Source organism: Etheostoma spectabile, chromosome 2 (assembly GCF_008692095.1).
Source record: "Etheostoma spectabile isolate EspeVRDwgs_2016 chromosome 2, UIUC_Espe_1.0, whole genome shotgun sequence".
Taxonomy (NCBI): domain Eukaryota; kingdom Metazoa; phylum Chordata; class Actinopteri; order Perciformes; family Percidae; genus Etheostoma; species Etheostoma spectabile.
The window spans coordinates 15,443,015-15,457,399 of record NC_045734.1 but is presented as its reverse complement, the minus strand read 5'-3'; the positions used below and the strand labels follow the sequence as shown (position 1 = coordinate 15,457,399).

Sequence of the window (14,385 nt, the reverse complement as noted above, 5' to 3'; positions counted from 1 at the left end):
TCTCTCTCTCTCTCTCTCTGCATCCCCCAGGCAGAAATCATCACCCCCTCCCCAGCCCTCCTCCACCCACCCTAAACTCCCCGCCCGCCTGCAACGCTCTTTTCGCCGGGCTGCGCTCGATCAACCGAGCATCCACCGCGCCTCCAAATTGGTTTGTCATTTCTGACCCCTCTCTCTCTCTCTGTTGACCACGGTCCTCTGCTCCGCTGCGCTCTGCGCCTGTGGACTTCAGCAGCAGTCAGTAAGAACATAACGGCAGCCGAAAAAGATACAGAGAGAGAAAGGGAGGGAGAGAAAAAAGGAAGGAGAGAGGACGGGATACAGACACACGAATATAGAGAGAAATACGCCTCTGTCCTCCTCCAGCACTCCACTGGACTCAGTGCATTTGGACGGACGCGATACCTTCTGTGTGAGCGCTGATCGGGATACCAAGCACGCAGCTACTGGTTTTATTACACCCTCAGCTTTATCTCCATCCCCTCTTTCGGTAAAATTTACCACGTCGTTTTGTGCGGCAGCAAGAATTAACCCGGAATCGAGGCGCCGATCAGTGAAATAATTTATCGACTGGGAAGATATATAAGATCTACGTTCTGGGGACTATATGAAAGAGTGCAGAGAAGGTTATTCCTGACTCCTCTGTGCGCTGGATGTGTAGGCTACATATGCGCCTATATCGCTGCGACTGGTGATACGGTAAGCATACACTCTTTATTCCTGCACAATTTTTTTTGCAGACATCGCTGGTGAATGTAGCTAAACCTCTTGGCTGTATGTCAACCCGCGTCTGACACTGACCTGCACTGAAAGCTTTATGGCAGCGCTGACTTTGGTTCTCACGGATGCCAATGGGAATGTGGCCTGCGATTATCGTAGGCTACTTAAGGGGCGCGGAAACTGGCCCTAATGGACGAGGGGGTATACATGTAATATAGTTTGCGTTTACAGACGATGGTCCAGCGACTTGGTGTGTCTTATGGGCGTCGCTCGGATGTGAGCTGGCCCTTAGGCAAAGTAACAAAGCAAAATGATACCCATTACATATTCGGAATAAAATCAATGCAATCATATTATCCCATGACGGCTCCTCGGCCAGGGTGTATACATAATTATTATTCTGTGGCCGCGTGTATCTGCCTCGCTGCAGGGCGCAATGACAAATCACAAGCTTTGGCATGATGGATGGCAGATAGACCTCCCCGTCTTCACCTCCCCGGTTTTTTCTCCTATTTTATATGGCTGTCATTTGTGTGTATTGGAATGCAGTTAGCTCATTGTGTACTGTGCTGGGTTGTCAGCGGCAGTCTAAGATGCAGAGTAAATCCAGCTACTCTGGAAGAAAAGGAGAATCCGGCCGGCCAGTGCACCCCAGGGTACGTCAATCATGCGGATTCATGAGTGAAAGCTATGGCTCTTATTTACAGTAGAGACGCCCGGGGTTGCAGATGACCTTGATGTGCTACTGAAAACTACAAGGTTGCACAGAATTTTTAGATCTTGACCTAAACTGTAAAGAGCACATGCTTCAGATCTGTGTGGCCATTAGATGTACAGTGTAGACCACTCTTTGTAACCAGGCTTCCCTTTGAAAAAGGAAATAGCCTTAATAATCTTCCTCCTTGCTTATGATAAATTATATGATTTATCACAAGTGGCCCGCATCACAAATAAATATATTTGGACATGTTTGCCAATCAAATCCCCCATAAACAGTCATTTGCTTTGTGTGTGTGTCTGCTTGGGTGGCTGGCTCTTTTGAATCGCTATACTCTTAACATCCAAAAAACAAACTGCAAATATATTGTGTGCAAACAGTGTAGAGCTCAATGTTCAGTGTGACATAAAGAGTGGATGTCGGCACTTTTGGTTGGAGTGGTTGACTCATCCGTCAGTGCTGCGGGTAAGAAAAGGAACTCCCCTGAGCAGGTGGGAAAATGGTCAGTTTAGGCAATTATCTGTTTCTGTGTTGCATAAATTTGACATAGATTTGCTTCGCTGCCATTTTGGCAGCATCTGTTAAAGCGCAGGCCTGTCTCCAAGGAGATTATGATGCTTGCGGATGAGATGAATATCACTAGTTCATCTGTCATCAGTGCAACTGTTGTGTCAAAGTGATCATGCACGTTCTTGCCTTTGTTTGCCAAGTTGCTTATTTGATCTAAATATCTGAGAAAGATGTAACGTTCCACAATCTTCTATTTTGCTGTCCGTATCCTTTTTTGTTGACAAGTTTTTTTTGTTTATTTTACTGTCAAGCATAGTGCTGACAGTAAGTCTATCTCTCCTCCTTTAATTTGGTCACTAATTAATTTCAATTATGATGCACAAGAAAAACAATGCTCTTTGTTGGGAAAGCTGGGTGCGAATAAGGACAGTAGGCCTATTCGGATTGTTTGTTGACCGAGGGCTGACTTTCTTTTTTTAGAACTGTTATAACATTCACAGACGAGTTCATGTAATAAAGTTGATTCAGTGGCAGTATGTAACTAAGTACATTTACTCAAGTACTGTACAGATGTTGAGGTTCTTTATCAATGTCACACAATATTTGGTTTGGATTTGAATGGCTCCATAAACAATAACTACCCTGTGATGGAAACAGCCTGTGATTTAAATAAAAGATCATATATTAAACATCTTGTGAGCAGTTAATCCTTGACTTTATGAAAATATACTTTGGCAGACAACATGATCCATTGCAGACAGACAATAACAGACACATAAACACATTTGTATATTAAGACTGGCAGACATACAGTATATCTACAGATATCAGTCTTCCAACAAGTAGAACTGCTTGTTGCTGAAGTCTCTTATTCCACCGTCTAGGGTTATTAGAGAGTCCAACTTCAACACTTGTGCAATTAATTCTGTTCAGTGGGCACATAGAACCTAAGGGCTGATTTCCTTAGAACCATTTTAACAAGGATTGTCCTACAGAATTTGCAGTTCCTGGGATCCAGTCCTCTATTTAGTTAATTTATGCATAGCACGGTAAGGTTTGTGTGTCAGAGAGCCTTGTAGATAAACAGAAGGAGGTGTTTATTGTGCTCACAGACAACATGCCTTCCTGCATAAATAAATTGTCAGTCTTGTGGCTTAAGCTGTGAGGAAAACTAAAACAAATCTTAATGCGGCAATGATAATATTAAGTTTCAATGAAGGCAGAGCTGTTGAATTTGACTGCTCTGTTCCCTGATGCAATGATGATTCACATTTCTAGTCCCAACCCCACTTTGTGCACCGCGTTTAACCTCATTCAAAAGCCGTTTTTTTTCCACTAGCTCTAGAAGATATCTCTCTCCCGTATTGAAATAATGAGGCCAGATCCTTGCCCGTCTTCCTCATCCACCTCAAGCACTCAGTCATGTGTTAACTCATACTTCCTCCAACCCTCCCTTCCCTTAAAGAATAACCCCGGCTCGTTGCACTTTCCACCATCCACCACTGGAGCTCAGTTCACCTCTCTTAATGTGTGAAGCTCGCCTCTAATATCATTCAACCCCATTAGAGGTTCAGACCATGCGAGAGGACTGCGCACAGTGCACAGTTACTTTGCTCCCTGATTAGATATATGCTTAGGAAAGGGGAAAATCAGAAGCAGACGACTGGCTGTCAGATCTCAGGGCATTCACTGACTCATTGCTCCTATGGCCTCGACTAGAATAGCCCTCCAGAGATAGATGTCTTACTCTGCCTAAATATGGATCTGTTGGAAGGCTTTCTGCTTGAACCACCACAGCCTACTAACTGTCTGTATTTTTGGGACGATTGGACGAAAATGTACACTGTTGGCCTGACTGCTCGTGTCTTCAGTTAACTGGGCTGTCTGTGCGTATCACCGAAAGTGATATTATAATGCCGTTCAATGAGTATTGCATTGTTTAGCAGTAAATTGTAATTATACAATTTAACAATGTAATAGAGTTGTGCATGCTAAAACAGCAATGGTTTTGAATCACTGCAAGATACAAATAGTTTAGATTAGGCGATTGACAGAAAATGAAATCAGCATTCATTTAATAAGCAATTAATTAAGTAATTCTTCAAGTAAAAATGCCAAACCTTCTAAATTCAGAAAATATGCTAATATGTTGGGTTATATGACAGTAAATTGAATAAGTTTAGGTTTTGGAGTGTTGTTCAGACCAAACAAGCCCTTTGAAAATGTCACTTTGGGCTTTAGGAAAACATGACGTAGTTTTTCCACAAATGATACTGATAAGAATAATTCTAATAATAATATGTAATAATATATACAAGTAGCTAAAGCAAAGCTGTTAAACAAGGTGAAAAGTCCTTAAAGGTTTGATTGCATCTTGTCTTTAATCAGCATTTTGTAACAGCCAAATTAAAGAAGGCTGAGGACCTCAGGTTGTGATCCATCTCAGACAGAATAAAACAATATTGAGAAATCAATCAGTGTAAATTAGTTCTGAAACTGCCAGCCATTTATTAGGACCTCAAAATCGTGCCAATGTGTTGATGTCTTTGGCTGTTCCCTACTTTGTATTTCTTGCTACTTTCCTGCCATAAAAATCCTAAAGAGAACAAATATTGAATTTAATGAATTGGCCACTGTAACACTAAACACACGCTGATGGCTTGCACTTCACCATCATGTTGCTTTTCCTTTGCGGTGATAAATCTGAGAGGTTAAAATCAATGACGGCTAAAATCAGAGACAATCCCATCTCACAAAAATATATTTTTCTTAAATACAGACTTTATTTTGTTTTGCCTTGACCAGTTGACTAGTCTCAGTCTTTAAGTTGTTTCTCAGGCATCTCTGAATATATCATGTCCAACTTTATGTCATCATTGACTTTTATTTATTGTGGCTTTAGGTTGTAAAACACCTTGCAATACAGTTTTGAAGTGGGCTATAGGAAGCAAAGATGAAAGTTATTGTACCATTCAGAATTGACAGTGCACTCCAGGAGTGAGTGGGTACATTTCTGTCATTTTGTATATAATTAATCTTGGTAACAAATCAAAGAAAGATGTCTATGTAACACTATTGATTTATAAACTGATCATCTTAGCTTGTCAATCTAATTTTGACCTAAACCATGCACAGTTTTTACAATACCATTGTAAATGTTGCAACTCAAGCTGTGAAACACAATAAAAACTCTCAATGTTTGTGTGTACTTTTATGTCTACAGGCTTCTTCTTTTATTCTTTCAACGGCCTTTACTAGCTACACGTTTAAGCAGCTGCTTTCTACGTTAGCCACTGTATTGTCCTTTAAAACCTCTCACTCACTTTTTCTTTCATTCAACAAATCTTCTGTCCACACTTCTTCTCTGTGCCCTTCACCTCCCATTGCCCCACTCAAAGCTGTCACCACTCAATAGAAAACACACACACATGCATGCATTTCTTTCCACAGATACTCTCAACACACATCAAGGCGGTACACATCAATTACCACCAGTCTCTCTCTCACACACACACACACACACACACACACACACACACACACACACACACACACACACACACACACACACACACACACACACACACTTGTATGCTAACACACATGTTAAGCTCACACACCCACAGAGCTACACATAGACATTGCCTGCAGCTGTATATTTAATGACACACACAGTGCCATTAGGGAGATGAATGGAGAATCAGTGTACAAGGCCAGAGTGATTGTAAGAAGCTCACTCCAAGGTCTGCCGATTATTTTGGTCTCCGCAGGAAATCATTTACAATAGCCCTTACCCCCTCTTCTCCTCTTCCCAGTTCAGTCCATTTAAACAGTGTGTTGCTATGTGTGTGTGTGTGTGTGTGTGTGTGTGTGTGTGTGTGTGTGTGTGTGTGTGTGTGACCATGCATATGCAAGTCTTATGTCAGTCACCACAGTATTAATGGGGAAATTCTTTGCTATGTTGTTTGTGCGGTTAACTTTAGCGTGCTGAGGGGGCCTTGCTTGTTTAGAGAATGGGCTGCTTGGAAATGAGTCATACCCAATGTGATGCAACACAGCGGAGCAGATTTGAATTATGGGGCAATGAACAATGAGGTCATCACAGGGCTGGGGGCATAAATCCCCCAGTGCCATGGTATAACACAGCATTTCTTATCAATGGAGGAAACTGCAGCAGGATTTGAAAATGCAGTATTGTTTAAGAGACCAATTCAATGTCGCAAATAAAGGCCTGGGTTAGTTGACTTCAGTGACTGAGACAATGGAAGGGGAATTCTGGTTTAATTGCAATGCCATTGTATTTCGAGTACCACTTCCTTCAACTAACAACTGTTGCATATAGCACTGTAGATTATTTGCAGATTGTTCATCTGTTGCAATATTTCCTTTCCCCCAACCTTTTCAAAAGCTTGCATGCCTCTTAAATCCCCCATACTGCACCCAATGATATTTTTTCCATATCTTTTTCTTCTTCAGCAGATTGTTCACAATCAGCATCTGCTGTAATACCATCATCCCCAGGCCCCTCTTAAATTTCCTGCTTACTGGGCTTTTACTTTAACTGCATTACATACATCTTCCACTCCCTGCTCATCTGCTTCCTTTCAGCATAAACCAGGCTGAAAGATCTAACTCAAAGTGCTTTGATGCAACTGGCTGTTTGATGGTAAATTTAAAAAAAATAATAATAATATTGTCATTCATTGTGCCTGTTCAGTGGCACAGCTGTGATCTTGATTAATATCGAATGGCGTTTTCATTCCAAGACTTTTAGAGTGATAATATGTGCCAGGGAGTATTGATCTGGAGCTTAGTTGATGGTGCAGTGTGATAGGCTGAAAAAGGGGCGAGGATGACTAGATGGTTATGCTTGATGGAATAAAGATATCAACAATGTAGTAGTGATCAATTGCTTGATAATGTATGTTTACATCTTTTGTGCTGCTTTGTGTTTTTCCCTAGTGCTATCGAGCTGACTAGCCTTGTGAAAATATAGTACCTAACTGCCTAAGGTAAAATCTGCTTTGACTGGCTGGCGAATAATTCTGTGTGAGCATGGTGCTCAAATCTGCTGGGTTACTTTTAGCACATTCACAACGGGGGTAACTTTAAAATAAACTGCGTGGTTCAGTTTCAGCAGAGGACGTTACAACTCATTTGAGATAAAAGCACCATGCCCCTTTGGCATGTATCAGCACCCGTCAATTTGTCCCCGACGTATCTTTCACATTTTGCACAAAAAAAACATTTTACCACCGCTGTGTTTTTGCAAGGGAGCCTGATAGTGTCACACCAAGATAGATGAGTACCACTCTGGCGAATGGGCCTGCAATAACTTACATGGACCACGTGTCTGTTTTCTAACCATATAAGAAATTGTATGCCTGCTCTCCTGCAGTGTGCTTACGTATGTTTTGAACCCCCTTGATTGCCTCTCGCTTAGACGGTATGATAGATGAGACAGTATCCATCACATGCTTCAAGATAAGAGGGAATTGGACGAGGACCTTTATTGTTGAGTAAGGGTGTGCTGAAGCAAGCCTTTGATAAATTATATTTGGTATTTTAAAAAACAATCTTTGTGTAAAACCCATGTGAAGTAATTACTATAAGCTAGTTTTATGGGTATGATATATAGGTGTGTGTGTGTTTGTGTACATACTGTATATTGAAAAATCTTATTGTCCAGGGCTGATTACAGTTCACAATCACTGGACAAATCAACCAGCTTTTTGTTTCTTTATGTACACTTCCTTTCCTAACCCTCTCCTTCCATCTCGCTCCCTCTTCCTCCCTCTCTCTCTCTCTCTCCCTCTCTCTCTCAAAGATTTATGTAGGGCACACAGACAAGAGTCTTTAATTTTACGCCTGGGTAGACCATCTACACTATTGCTCCATATTCTTCATGCTTATATTGAATCTGTCGAAGCCCAGGGGGAGAATTTTTAACATGAACATATAGGGAACCCCACCCTTTAAAGGAAGGGCCATGAATCTGAAATCATAAAAACCAAGAGGCATCAACACATTTCTGGTGTCTTATAGCACAATCTGTTGTTTTGAAGCATAATTACAAAGAGTTATACATAAAAACATCATAAAAGCATACTGTGGAGTTATACTAATTACATACAGCCGGCTCATGAGTAATGGGGGTGACATGGGACATCAATACAACCACCGCCTCTCATTATAGAAAAAACATTGTTTTACTGTGAGAAAATGGTCAGCATCTTTCATGTGAAATATATTTACTTTTTCCCCCAGGAAGACATTGAGCAGAAAAAAACCCTCTTTCTTCTCCTCATCACGTCCATCCATTGTTCAGGCTAAGCCACTTTCCGTCCAGAACCCTGTCGCTCAGCGCCACTCAATAGCTCTTTTGACAAGCATTCACCATTTTCCAATCTAAATCTCTTGTCCTCTTCTTTGCTCCACTGCTGGATGCTCTCAGAGGAGCCCTCTTGCCTTCATTTGATCAAAATCTTGCTTCTCTTCTGAACTCACATGGTGTTAAAAGTATGAATGAATGCTGGACGTTATGTAGGAAGTATGCAGGTGGCCCTTGCAGATGCAGGTAAATCATTGAAAATTCAGCTGTTTTGATATCAATATAGCCATTATTCAAATGTGACATGGTTAGCAACTTTGTTGCAGCAGTAAAAAAATTAAAATTTAAAATAATTAAAGAAAGAGTTGTGCCCTACAGTATTAGTCTGTTTGTCTACATTAGTTTCACCTCTTTGAATTCTATCATCAGTAGACAAGAGCCTTGATAAGGGATGATTGTGCAAAAACCTGGATTGCATTTATTGCAACTGTTTTCAAAATTCATTCTTGAAACAATATCTGTGCATTGAAACTACGGTATAGTTAGGGATTCGGTAACCAAAATATCTGGTTAAGATTAGGAAAGGTTGTGTTAACAATACATACTAAACACCAGTCTTCATCCTGACCTTAATATCCTTACTTTCCACCTCACTGCAGGGCATACTACTGTAACACTGGTGATAAGATTGCAAAGTATTGAATCATCCAATGTAAATGTAATTCCAAGTGATACTGGTCTGGTGTGTCTATAGGCAAAATTAAACACTTGTTTTGTCTAGTTGCAGCTTTCCAGACTGTTCCTGGAAAGCTGTTGACCTGCGCCTTCTGACAGCAGAAAAGAGAACCAATTAGGATTTAATAAAGAATTCCTCTTGAGTGATGAAATAACCGCTTGATACACCGCTGATGTATGCATGGACTTTTGCAATGCTGCATCAATTAATCTTCTCCTTCCTCTTTTCCACTAAATGAGAATAAAAAAGATCATACAAACTTGTTCCTTCACCACCTTGCCTGCGTATCCAAACCTTTTCTTTTCCACCTTTCTTCCTCTATTCCTCATTCATTGATCCCTCCATTGTTAAACCAGTGCTCTGTGAATAATGTATACCTCTTTCTGAGAGAAAGCAAGCAAGAAATGAATGAAGGTGCTGTAAGGTGGGGGAGCTTAGGACCTAACTTATTTCTCGCCAATACTCCATTGCTCTGGCAATTCTCCTATAATGCAAGCATGGACATATAACATTGTGGGTTAACACTCATTCACATGCAGACACATTAATACATGCAAACACACATGCATGTACACAAACGCAGTACAGTTAATATATCTTTTGTTGATTTGCCCACCCAACCATTTAGATATTGCTCATGGCTTCCTGTACTGGCTAATAGACCCAATTACTGCACAACACTCTTTGAGTGTGTGTGTGTGTGTGTGTGTGTGTGTGTGTGTGTGTATTACAATATGTATATGCACTGGTTTTTGTGTGCCTGTGAAAATATTGCAAGGCACGCAGAAAAAGAAAATTCAAGGCCAAACATATATATATATATATGTGCCCCCCCCAGTAAACAGCAAAACACACAAAGCCATGTCCAATGTCAGTCACAATACACACATACTCACATTGAGATTGACCCTGGTGAGATGAGGTTGCAAAATTTACCCTCAAGAGAAGTAGGTTGGGGAGGACGGTGCAGGTGAAGAGAGAGCAAGAGAGAGGGAAAAAAAGAGTGAAAAAGGTCTAAGGGGAATGATGTGAAAAAATATACAGTGATGAAAAATAGGGAAATATGCAGAGGAAAATAGGTAAAGGAAATAAGGTACAAATAGAAAAATATATAAGAGGCATTCTAACTGTAAATTAGTGCCACTCTGCACTCTACGAACAGAGCTAACAATTTCCCTTTCTGAAAAGTGTCTCTGGCATTTGGCAGTGAAATGTCACCCATATAAACCAGTTATCATGGCATGTGAGAGCTTTTTAGCTGTAAACTGCCAGAGAGGACCGATAGACCATTATAGACTTTGATACCCTGACACTTAAGAGGTCATTACGAGGCAGAGCGTGCGTGTGTATGCGCAGCACACAGACACACAAACACTAAACAAGCAATCATGAGCGGAAGTGGCTGGTTCATGTGATGAGTGGTGGGTTATGGCTATTCACACAATGTTGAGGGGGGTCGTTATTCACATTGCACCCCACATTCACTACATATTATAGCTATCTGTCTCTATTGTGAAACATGACAGGGACTTCAGTTCCCTGAGCTTGAATAACCCCCAGCCTTCTCTCCCTCTGTGTTTCTGTCTCTCTCTCTATCTTTACCTTTCTGTCTCTTCCTTTTGGCTCTGTCTCTTCTTTCTCTCTGCCTCTACAGGACTAGGACGTCCAGCTGCCATTGAGATGTGATTCTCTCTGATTTCATTTCCCCTTGACAAAGCAAAGTACTCTATAACAGGTGAGAATATGTGTATCCGTATGTATGCATGCAAGTCTGAATACACAGCATTTCACCCAGTGATAACAGGGTGATAACATATTTAACAAGGGGTGTTGACTCAGAATGCATTCTTATTTACAACAGGCTTTTGTAGGCCTAGGGGATAGTTACGTAAATGTATACACACACCTGGTGTGCTGTTTTTGCCTACTCTACAATATGCATTATGCTTTTTTAGAACACAAATATGACCCAACGTTCTCCCCAGAGATCTCAGGGTTCCATCTGTGCCAGGGAGTGCTCTAATTGGCCCGACAAATGTGTCCTCTCAAACTGCTAATCCAATCAGATGTGACCCACCAAGCTTAAAAAATAATACAAAACAGCATGCAATATGCAGCAAATGCGACAACAAAATAGACTGGAGTTGAATAGAATAAGTAGTGCAAAGCTGCGTGCCGTTAGCCCCAGAGAGTTTAAAACGGAGCACAAAATTGAAAGAAACATCAAATTAATTGCAATCAGCCTGCTGTTCTTTGAACACATCGACAGGAGTTACACCACAAAGCCAGACCTTCATCTGCCCATGTAGCCACTCGCTACAACTTATTTACAGTGTATTTACAAGCTGAGCTGGGCCTGTAAAATGTCGATTTTACGAGCTCCTTTTTAATTAGAAATACTGTCTCCTAGAGTTAGGCTGATGAATTGCACATTCAATTTATTGACAGTAGAGGAGGGTGTAGTTCTTGGGTATTGACAGCTAGTCAGAGTATTCCGGTTGACATCAGTTTTTCAATGAGAGGAGAAATATGTGGCGTTTTTGCTGTATGGAACATGTTTTAATGTGGGATCCTCTTCTTAATTCATTGAACTGGCTGAGAGTAATGTGAATGAGGGCGCTCTCTTTCGCTCTCCTTCAATTTGGTTTAGCAGTTCACTATGTAGTAAGTTCAGCTTTATTTATTTCTTGGCAAGGTCAATTCACTAAAGTGTCCCACCACTTTAATAAAATAGTAAAATAAATACACAAAGACATTTATGGGACAATTTCAAAATGTCAATTGTGGGTATCTAAATGTCAACTAGTTTGAAGATAGACAGCTGAGGTTGTGTCATTGTGGTTACTTCATGTTTTTTTGGCATGAGATCTTTTAGCTTGAAGCAAAAACTTTTGTTCATCCTTATTTTGTCTATGTTTTCTTAGTTTTAATGTACTTAATATAACCTTGTGAATGTGGTGAGTTTGTGTGTCCATTTGAAATGCACTTCCTTTCCAGTGTGTGTCACACTGCATGCCTTCCTTCCTTCACTCTCATATGACTCTGAATGTTTGCTTTGAAATCTAATTATGTGATATCAGGGCTGCATTCTGTCTTTATTTCACTGTAACAATGAGTGAAGAGAAAGAACAACAGGAAAAAGGATATATCATTCTTCATATGGGGGATATGTGGAACAGGTGTTTCCCGCTCCGCATGCACAAACACACAACCTTCATTTACTACATTACTAATGAGAGCGCTGATTGACATACCATTTGTATCAGTTACATTGGTTAGACAACGATTACATGTAAAGCGAGTCACTCGGCAGTACAGGACAGATACTGTATACTGCACATACATGCTCATCTGAACATTCATGCATACGTGCATTAGTACAAAACATAACACATACTGTAACTGAAAACAAAACAAAATTGTACTTGTTAAACTGACATTTTGTAAAAGTGGTGATGAGTTGTTACATTTTCTGACTTTGATTGTTGTTGGCATAAAACAAATACAATTATGGCGGTAGCAACGCTTACACAAATTACACCTGATGGCACGTATTCTTGCATGCACGTGTGCGCACACACACACACACACACCCACCCACACACACACACACACACACACACACACACACACACACACACACGATGAATACAGGCTTATTGTCTTATAATGTGACCTTTGCCTTGAGTGGAGAGGCCTTTGTCCTAAGACAATAGAGTCCATATTGTAAACCATGCCAGTCAATGCCGTCCACACAGCTGCTAGAGAATGGGTGCAGATTGTTCAGGGTCCAAGTTGAAGGCTTTGAGGCAGGCACTTGTGTGTGTATGTGTGTGTTTGTCTGTGTCTATGTTTTTTGGTCTGTAATGTTTGTGTCGGTAAGAAGCCTGTTTTCCAGAATCAGCAGATGGGCCCGTCCAATTAGACTCAACCTTCTTCCCTTGTGTGCACCCACACACATACGCACCAAGCGTACACACACAAACACACCCTGGTCGGGTTCTCTGAAACACTGGACTTGGGAGATACTGTAATGGAGGTGGACATTGAGCAATGACAATAGAGTTGCCAGGGTAACCACTAAACACTCAAAAAGTATATCTATCTATCTATCTATCTATCAGGCATGGGTGATAAATCAATATTGTCTTATATTTACTTTCAATAGAATCATACAGCGATGATATGAACATATTGCGTTGTTGTTCAAGTTAATTATTATAAGCTGTAATTAAAAATTAACAAAATTAAATATTTATTTAAGTGTTTGTTTTGCACAAACGAAGCCGACCTTCAATGATGTAAGGGGAGTGGACCTAATAATAGAAACACTTGTCAGTATAATGCAATATAATTTAACAGCATCACAAATTACATCTGCCAAAATGACCATGCGGTTCAAACAAAAGCTGAACATCAGAGGTTAGGTGCACCTAAATAAACTGGCAACTGAGTGTTTTCTATTTCTATAGTAAAGGTTAATGATTCCAATAAGTTACAATTAGTAGTTGAGTAAATGTTTTTCTATTAAACATGCAAAGTTGCCATGCAATATGTAACAGTGAAACTGGGTTTCAAACTGTTGCTCCAACTCTCTATCCCTCTGTCTCTCTATCTTAAAGGGGTACACATCTCTGCTCATAAACAATAGTAGAATACGACCTGACTATCTCAGTACACCATCTCCACATTTAGCCTTACCAGCCACGTATTGACCTGCAGTAATAGATATAGGCTCAGAGGAAATGAGCTTGTGACTGAAAGGTCATAGTTTAAAATCTGAGTAGTATAGTAGCTGGGAAAATCCTGGCAGCTTAAATCCCTCAACAACTACTATCAGGGCGGCAACCTCTGGGCGCTTAACCTTTAGCTGTTCCAGTGGAGCAGCTCGCTGTCCAATAGTGCGAGACTGTGTGACTGTGCCGCGCAGCTCCCAGGTGTGACTGTGTGTGAATATGGTCCGACCATCCTTCCTCTCAGCTACTCCCCCTCAGCCACTCATGCAAACATTATTATGTTCTTTCTTAGTCAATGAGCCACGCTAAATGAGGCTTATGACTTCATAACTTACAAATGTGTGCCATTTTCAATTATTATTCAAGCTTTGAGTGTTAACAATTTCATTCCTAATTTGATGCACTGCATAGTTGACGGGATAAATTCCGCTGATCTTAGATTTGCTGTTTATTGTCAATACATGCAACTTTACCATGCTACTACCATGATGCATCTGCTGCCTGGTGGCCGAGTTTCCTGTTGACTCTGATAAAGATACCAGTCAGTCCCTTATGCACTCTTATGTTTTTCCCTTCTTGGATCGAGACAGGGCACCACGGGAGCAAACACACACACACACACACACACTCACAC

At 40.7% G+C, this 14,385-nt stretch overlaps 1 protein-coding gene across 1 annotated transcript in view; it reads left to right on the top strand.

Annotated features, from left to right (window-relative positions):
- The first annotated feature begins 100 nt into the window (after positions 1-100).
- The window catches only part of adgrl3.1 (adhesion G protein-coupled receptor L3.1), a 120,323-nt gene continuing 106,038 nt past the window's right edge, over positions 101-14,385 (top strand). The window contains 2 exon segments of the mRNA XM_032533584.1: positions 101-699; positions 10,670-10,750. The gene's annotated coding sequence lies outside the window, so the exon portion shown is untranslated.